Below are 9553 nucleotides of genomic sequence, written 5' to 3' on the forward strand. Positions count from 1 at the left end.
CCATTCAGGAGGAAATGGAGCTTCTGAAATAATCACATAATTCCTGCAAGTGAAAAGGCTAAAACTGAGTAATGCTGGCTGCCATAAAAATGAAACTGCTTTTCTCATGGCTTGTAAATCAACACCAAACACGATTAGAAATGGGAGATTCCAAAAATGTTCTTCATGGTGATACATCAATATTGGTGCATATTTTCCAAAAGTAATAGTCTAAAAGGACAAACTGTATTTGGATGCATAAGTCTAGGTTTGTGGCTGCTTTTTAGTCAAATTGATGCAGGGTTATTAAAAACAAAATACCACAATAGACCAGCAAAAAATAAAATGGGTGTGAATTACAAAAGAGAAAGTTTGGATTAGGACAAAATAAACTTCACAACACTATCATAAAATAATGAATAAGCAGGCTACCACCAGAGATCTCCATTAATCAAACATTATCTGCTCCAGCATTATGTTGTCTTTCCATGAAACCAGATCACACTTGAAACAAGTCATTGCATGGTTCTTCAAATGTCTGAAATTGATACTACATGAGAGTGTCTAATAGCCATTCAACAGAATGCTAATGATGTCAGTGAACCTTTAAACAAGCTCATCTAATTACAATACCGAAACAAATGGGTGGTATACCAGGAATATGCATCTTGGCAGTGTTACTTCAGCTGGGTATTACCAGAAAAGATGCTCTATTTCCTATTACAACAGTTTCACCAAGAATCTGGAAGGAATAGGTATGGATTAAAAAGAAAAGCTGGGTTTGTACTATTAAGAGAAGCAGTTTACATTCTTTGGATTTCAGTTTGGGTTTGGTTTTTTTGGTTGGTTGTGTTTTTGTTTTTTTTTTTAATTAAGTTTCTGTAATGCCACCTTACACCATGTTATATTTGGTGACCCAAGCATATATTGGAAGATTTAGGACAATATATCTGATCAACTCTTCTGTTTGCATTTCTTACCTCCAAAACAGAGGAAATACCTACCTAGGCTTCCTCTTGTAGTGGTTGGCTCTATGGTGATGAGAAGGGCAGTGAACTTCATTGTTGTATACACAGTGTCTGGTACAGCAAGTATTTTATCAATTTCACTTAATGAATCATTTATATGAAAATGCTTAGAAAATGATAAAGAGCTGTCAAGAATAAATAAAAGGTAAATGAAAGTCTAAGGTGATAAGCTGTAAATAAACTCATCCTCAGCATTGATTTTACGTCAGTGGGCACTAGGATAAAAGCCCATCCCACCATTGCTACCCCACCAAAAACAATAAAATCTCTGTACTCAGGCATTCACTTGGGTTCCATCCCTTTGTGCTACAATATCTCCACCTCTTCAAATTCAAATGCATGCACCATTTCAGTTGTAGTTCAGCATACATGGGAATGGGGATTCATTCCTTCAGTGGACCTTTTCTGAAAATGTTTTGGTGGTATGGTGAATGGTACATAGAGGCCCAAGACAATGAAAGAAAGGTCTGACTTCCTCTTTTCTACCCCCTCTGGTTTTTTGAAGATAAACATCACCCCTTCAGAATCTTGCCAAGAGTCGTATCTGATGTCCAAGTCAGCAGAGATGGATTATTCCGGAAGCAGAACAGGTTTTGAAAGCAGCAGTGTGGGTGCGCCTCACACACTGACCAAGCATTTGGGTGCAAGGTACAATTGCACCCAAAGGGAGACATTTTAAAGCAAGCTTTAAAATTTCCTTAAAAACATTTGTGTACTTTCCCTAACATTGCAAAGCAATACCCACTCTGCCCAATCTCCCTGGGAGTTGGGTTGCTCCCATGCTTGTATACGCGTGAAAATCAATTTGAGGATATTCAGTAAAAACCTAAACCCTTTCCTTTTAAAAGCAAATATTTGGTTTTTCTTTCAGAAGTAACTATTTTTACACCATTTTATCCAACTTCTGAAACCTAATTCTGGCCAAAAATCAAGAGGAAAAAAACATGCTGCTGGCTTCAAATAGTGCTGTTTTTAGCAGAAGCCATAAGAATAATACAGACATCTTAGTAAAACCTCAATCTTATTTTCTGATACTTTAGAAAAATGCATTCCTCTAAAAACACATTACCCTTCAAGTGGCCTTTGGAGAAACTGAAACATTGAAGAAATCCTTGGATTGCAGCAAAGAACATTCTCCATGGACAATTCCAATCAATTATAGAAACATAACTGTACCCAGATCATATAATATACCACAGTGATGATCCTGGCTTCTGTCCATCTTGCAAAATGCTGCATCTCATAAACACTGGTCCTGCTGCTATTTGTAGCTCTCCAGTCCAGAAAGATTTACTCTCAATTGATACTTTTCGTGCTAAAAAATGGTTTTACATTTGCATCTTCTATTTCAGTTTTTTCATTTCATTATCTTTGCCCATGGTGTTAATTATTTTTGGATGCTTCATCCTATCCCCAAACAATATATCTGGAACACTCATGAGGATGCATTGCATAAATATTGAATGTGTTAAAGACAGAGTCTGAGGTAATTCAGAGCGAATTTAAGTAAATTGATTGGAATCAGCTTTTATTTAGGAAATCTTCTAGGGACAATTCTGACATATTTAAAATAACTAACTGTTCACAGAGATGCAATCTGCTTGTGCATTCCAACAAATCCATGAATCAGCAATCAGAACAGAAATACATCCCTTTAATATGCTAGAGAACAGCTAAAAAGAGATTCAGGAAGATGATACCAATTACAGTAATAAAATACCTGGGAAAATTCTTCAGAACAAAAATGTTTTTAATAAAATCAGATAAAGATAATGTAACAATGATGAGGTGTTAAAATGAAAAATGGAAATGGAAAGTACACCCAGGCTGTAATTACATACATGTTTTATAAGTTCGGAAGACAGAAAAATGAGATCTGTTCCACCCTGGTGAACAGTGAGGGAAAGAGAAGTGGCAACTGTAATTAAATGTCAAATGTCTTGCATTGGATTTGGCAGTGATTTCTTGGGTATGACACAAAAGGCATAGGCAACAAAAGAAAAAATAGACAAATTGGACTTCATAAAAATTAAAAACTTTTGTGCTTCAAAGGACACTATTAGCAGAATAAAAAGGCAACCCACAGAATGGTAGAAAATATTTACAAATCATATATCTGATGAGGGATCGATATCCACAAAATATAGACAACTCCTAAAACTCATCAAAAAAACAACCTGATTCAAAAAGTCTGCAAAGAAACAGGCATTTCCTGCATGAGATACACAAGTAGCCAATAAACACACGGAAAGATGCTCAACATCACTAATCACTAGAGAAATGCAAATCAAACCCACAGTGAGATACCATCTCACGCCAATTAAATTAAAATAACAGAAACTAAAAAAAAAAAAAAAAAAACAAAAAAACAAACTAAACAAGTGTTGGTGAGGATGTGGAGAAATTGGAATCTTTATGCACTGTTGGTGGGAATGCAAAATGGAGGGAAAAAAATAGTATGGCAGTTCCCCAAAATGATAAAAATGGAATTACCATTTGATTAAGTAATTCCACTTCTGGGTATATAACCAAAAGAATTGAAAACAAGGGAGCACCTGGGTGGCTCAGTGGGTTAAAGCCTCTCCCTTCCGCTCAGGTCATGATCCCAGGGTCCTGGGATCGAGCCCCACATCGGGCTCTCTGCTCCACGGGGAGCCTGCTTTCTCCTCTCTCTGTGCCTGCTTCTCTGCCTAGTTGTGATTTCTCTCTGTCAAATAAATAAAATATTTAAAAAAAAAAAAGAATTGAAAACAGGACCTCAAAGAAATATTTGTATGTCTGTGTTCATAGCAGCATTATTCCCAGTAGCTAAAACATGGAAGCAACCCAAGTGTCCTAGAACAGATGAATGGATAAGCAAAATATGTGTGTACCTATAATGAAATATTACTCAGCCTTAAAAAGGAAGGAAATTGGAGCACCTGGGTGGCTCAGTGGGTTAAAGCCTCTGCCTTTGGCTCAGGTCATGATCCCAGGGTCCTGGGATCGAGCCCCACATCAGGCTCTCTGCTCTGCGGGGAGCCTGCTTCCTCCTCTCTCTCTCTGCTTGCCTCTCTGCCTAGTTGTGATTTCTCTCCGTCAAATAAATAAAATATTAAAAAAAAAAGGAAGGAAATTCTGACATATACTACAAGGATCAACCTTATTAAGGACATAATACAAAGTTAAATAAGACATTACAAAAAGACAAAGACTATATGATTCCACTTACATAAGATACCTAGAGTAGTCAAATTTATAAAGACAGAAAGCAAAATGGTGATTGACAAGGGCTGGGGGATTGGGATAGTGCAGAGTTAATAGGTATCGAGCTCCAGTTTTGCAAAATAAAACAAACTTAGGAGATGGACAGTGGTGGTGGTTGCACAACTATGTGAATGTACTTAATAACCTTGAGCTGTATACTTAAAAATCGTTAGATAGTAAGTGTTAAGTGCTTTTTGCCACAACTAAAAAAGGTTTTATTTCTGCAAAGTCAAATATTCTGGATCAAAGATGAAAAATTACAAGAAAACCAAATGATACTCAAAATGTTTATTAAAAATTCAGGACAATGCACTATGGAGTCAGAAGTAAACATTCAAAATAGAAAACTTATCAGATCATCTTTTTTTTTAAATTTTATTTATTTATTTGACAGAGAGAGAGAACACAAGTAGGCAGAGACGTAGGCGAGGGGTAGAGAGGGGCAGGCAGAGAGAGAGGAGGAAGCAGGCTCCCTGCTGAGCAGAGAGCCCAATGTGGGGCTTGATCCCAGGACCCTGGGATCATGACCTGAGCCAAAGGCAGAGGCTTAACCCACTGAGCCACCCAGGCGCCCCAACTCCATATTGTTCCTGAGATTTGTCCAGGTCGACATAGTTTATGACACTGGATGGCCATGTCACAGTTTATTTATTCATTTTTACATTGATGGGCTTTGCTATTTGTTCCTAACAGGTGCTACTACAAATAATGACTGCCACGAATATTTCCTACTTCTCATTGAATTATCTTTAATTTCATAAAAATGCACATAGCCAAATAACATGCAATTTCAGATTTTAGTTCAAGAAGCAGAAGAAATTGGGCACAAAGAATTTATGATCTGCCTAGACTATGTGTTTATGTATTTTTAGGGCAAAATTTGACCTGCCAGGGTGAAACCATGGATTTCTCCACAGAAACATATCCAAGTAGGTAATGTTGAAATTGCAGACTAGAATAAAGTCAGCCGTGAAACCATACTCCAGGCCAACCTGAGGAACGCGCGCTGTAGAGTCCCATGCTTTCCCGGTTATGTACAAAAGGAACTCAGTCAGCACGTTTTCCCTTTTCTGCTCTCCTTTAAACTTAGATTTGATGGCAGCATTTCCCAGTGGATGCTTCTTTGTGCCTCAGTAGGAGATCCCTTCACCGGTGGATTCTCTTGGAGTCACCTGAAGAAAAAAGTCGTGAAGCAGCGCCCCCCAATTTTCACTACTCTGCAGGGCCTCCACCCTCCGGATGGAGCTGCTGGGCGGGCAGTTACCCTTCCCCCACCGTGGGAATTCAGCTGAAGTTATAAAACTCCTAAGAAATGGGAATATGCCCTGTCATTCTCTCTCCTGCCAAAATAGGACTGGTTAAAATGTCATCACGAATTAACAAGCATGCCTGCATGCTTCGTGGTGTGACAAAAGTCTTAAAAAGTTCCCTTCTATTTTTGATTTGCAGACTTTTAAAACTCACATGCAAAACTGTTTCTCCCCACCAAAAAAATTATTTCTGCCATACAGCATATTTGGTCAAATGTATCACTGTTTTAGACAGGCTGGGTTATTTGTATCAAACATGTTTGTATTTCCTACCACATTCTGATATGAAAGAATTCTGCAGACGACACCTCCCACTTTTAGCTGTAGCCATAGGAGCAAAGTGCCACCAAAGCAACCACCTCCCCCGTGGAGACATAAAAGCACTAAATAGAGAAAAGCCAGTTTTGATGAGAGAGGCAAATCTAGTAACACCCCTTGAAGAACTGCCTTGAGCGGCTGTTGTTTAAGGCTCACTGAATTAGGAATCTATTTAAAGGGATGCCAGACTTTTCAAAGAACCTGAGTTATGGTTTCACCACTATTTATGATTTAGTCAAGAAAACCCCCGAAAGATCACATATAAAATTCCTTCATTATTTGCATCATTTCAGAAGCAATCTGTAGCTCTCTGAGAATATATAGATTTTATCTATAAAATCATGGGCCTCACCAAAGAAATACATACTAAACAAAACCTTTGACCAAAATCAAGCTAGGCAGATGTTTTGGAACCCAAATTGAAGAACTGCCTTGAGCGGCTGTTGTTTAAGGCTCACTGAATTAGGAATCTATTTAAAGGGATGCCAGACTTTTCAAAGAACCTGAGTTATGGTTTCACCACTATTTATGATTTAGTCAAGAAAACCCCCGAAAGATCACATATAAAATTCCTTCATTATTTGCATCATTTCAGAAGCAATCTGTAGCTCTCTGAGAATATATAGATTTTATCTATAAAATCATGGGCCTCACCAAAGAAATACATACTAAACAAAACCTTTGACCAAAATCAAGCTAGGCAGATGTTTTGGAACCCAAGAGGTGATAAAAATCAGCCCCTGAAAAAAAAAAAAAAAAAAAAAAAAAAAAAAAAAAAAAATCAGCCCCTGGCGGGGGGAGGGGAGTCCGTCTTCCTGGCTTTCTGGTCCCGTGTTTTTTTCTATCCAGCCTGAAATGCTGCCTTCCCCTTCATTGCTTACTCCCCAGCTCATCAGCATCTCTCCTGGGACACTGGTTCACCTCATATCCCCTCCCCTTCTGCATAGCACAAGGCCTCATACATTAGGGGTATTTGAGAAATACCTGTAGAACACATACAAATTTTACAAAACAGATTAAAGAGTTGTCTGCTACGGACAATGATACTAACAGAGGGAAGGAAACTTCATAAAGGCTTTTCCAGCACCCACCAATGGTCATTGTCCCATCTTCTCTTAGAGGTGTCTCCAGGGAAGGTGGCGCAACAAAGTGAGGTTACCAAACATCCTTCCTGTTTGCAGGTCATTAGGCAGACAAATGCCTTCCTGCGGTGGGAAAGATGATCCGAAAGAGAGCAAAGCAAGAGCAAAATCTAGGAAATAAAAGGTATTTCTCGAAAAGGCAGTGGGTTGGGTGGTAAAAAGTCCCTGACATCTAACAGATACTGCTGCAGAATGTTTTACAGTTTCCACCATTTAACATGTCCTTGACTAAATGTGTATTGTCTTGAAAAAACAAAAAACAAAACAAAACAAAAACGCTCAAGGCTCTCCATAGAATAATTCTGGAAGGCTAGACAAGGAATTTATGAGCAGTGACTTGGAGGAGGGAACAGGAGTGACTTACTTACTGTTTAGTATTTGGTACCATTTGATTTTTTTTTTTTTTTTGACCTGGTGCTTACACAGTACTTTTCCATTGAAAAAAGGTGTATTAACATGTTTGACAAAGGAAGAAATCTCAAAATTATCAACAGCTTCAGAAGAACAAACCCTTTGCAAACTGATTCCACGGCTGTGTCTGCAGAGACAGGGGTCCCATGGAGGGTTAAGGAAGAACCTCTCTGTCAAGGACAGCTCTGGGAGAAACAGGGCACTTTCCCATTCGTGCCCGTGAGAAACCCTCCTCAGGGCAGCAGAGACTCTGCAGTATTTGCAGGATGGGGAAATGTCACGGCCGGGTCCACAGCCCTCGATTCTTCCCTGAAGCACCATGAACTTGAGTGGATGGTCCCAGGGACGATTCTTTATTAAAGGATGATTAAAACAAGGGCAGAGTCAGGGTTTTATTTAGGTTGGAATGAGAGATTTACTTAGGGAAGGGATTTTATCTTTATGTTTTTTGTACTTAAAAAAAAAAAAATCTCAAGGTGATTTCTCTCCCTTCATTCCTCTTACGGGTTGAATTGTGTTTCCTCCTAAAAGATATGTTGAAGTTCTAATTCCCAGTACCTGGGAATGTAACTGTGTTTGGAAATAGGGTCCTTACAGAGGTAATCAAGTTAAAATTAAGGCCTTTGGGTGGGCCCTAATCCATTATGACTGCTGTTCTTATTAAAATGGAAATTCAAACTCAGAGACATGCATAGAGAGAAGACAATGTGAGGAGACACAGGAAGGATGCCATGCATAGAAGGAGGCAGAGACTGAAGTCAAGAACATGTTGTTAGGGCCCACTTAGCCAGAGCAGCCCCACCTCGGTAGTACAGCCATTTTGTTGTTTATGCAGTGATTGACCCAGCCCCCAGAGGAACTCACTTAGAAACGGGTCTGGGAAACCATTAAAATATGGCCGACCAGCCCCTGATAACAGAGCCCAGGTACCAGGATGTGTCAGGCCAGGTGGAGAGGTCCAATCAGTAAAGCACACCTACTACCTCCCTAAACACTAAAGAATGTAAACCCCGCCTTCTGGGTGCCAAACTAAGGCACCAGTTCTGACCAAAGTGATAGGCTAGTTCAAACAGTATTGGGTAAATTGCAATCTGATTGGTCACCTGTGTGTAACCTAGCATGACTATACAACTTTCTCTGTGTGCTACAATCTCATTGGCCAGGCTCAACCGCATAGCCTTTGTTCTATAAAACTGGTCCATAAGGTTGGGAGGGGTCCCCTTCTCTGTAAGAGGCAGCCCCAGCCAGTCGGTTTGGTTCTCCATGCTTGGCGCAAACTAAAGCTTTGCTTTACATTCGCTTTGTATCGGTCTCGTCCTTTTGTCCCCGGACCTTTCAGTGTGAGGCTTCCAGAAGCAAGAAAGGATCCTTGCCCTACAGGTTTCAGAGGGAGCTTGGCCCTGCAGACACCCGGCTTTCAGACTTCTGGCCTACAGAACTGTGAGGCAAGGGATGTCTGTTCTAAGTCACCTTGTTCTTGGCACTTTGTTATGGCAGCCCTAGGAAACTCGTACAAACCTTCCCTGGATCTTCTGGACTTAGGGACACTCAGCAACCCCTGCCAGCTCTCACTACCCCTGTCTCTGGCCTCAAATCCAACACCTTGCTTTCTGCCTCATGTTGCTCTCACCTCCATGCCTTGGCTCACCTGGTCTCCACACTGGGCAAGCCTCTCCCTCCTCCTTAAGTCTCAGCTGGGAGGCTTCCCCTTGAGTTGGCAAAGCACCCCCTCCCACCCCCCCCTTCCTCCCCGGCGGCATACCAACCCCTCCTCTGTTGCTGTACCTGCCTGTGATGCTGAGAGTACTTGTGGGTCCACCCTGCCCGGTGGAGAATCTCTCCCTCCAGGGCAGACACCACATCATCTTCATCTTTACTGCCAAGTGTACCACCTTCCCTGCCACAACTCCATGAGTTTTCCTGGGCTGGACTAGCCTCTTAGTACCATCGGTAGAACACTGTCAGGAGAAGCATGTTGTTTCCAGCCACCTTCGAAGTGAGAGCCAGCCCCCAGAATCTAAGCAGCCTTGCAGTGGACTAGGAAGGAGAGACATCATGGCAAGGAGAAATGAGGACATCTGGTCTGCTTCTAGCACTTTCTATAACTGTTATTCAGCCC

This window comes from Meles meles, chromosome 5, assembly GCF_922984935.1.
Source record: "Meles meles chromosome 5, mMelMel3.1 paternal haplotype, whole genome shotgun sequence".
Classification (NCBI taxonomy): Eukaryota; Metazoa; Chordata; class Mammalia; order Carnivora; family Mustelidae; genus Meles; species Meles meles.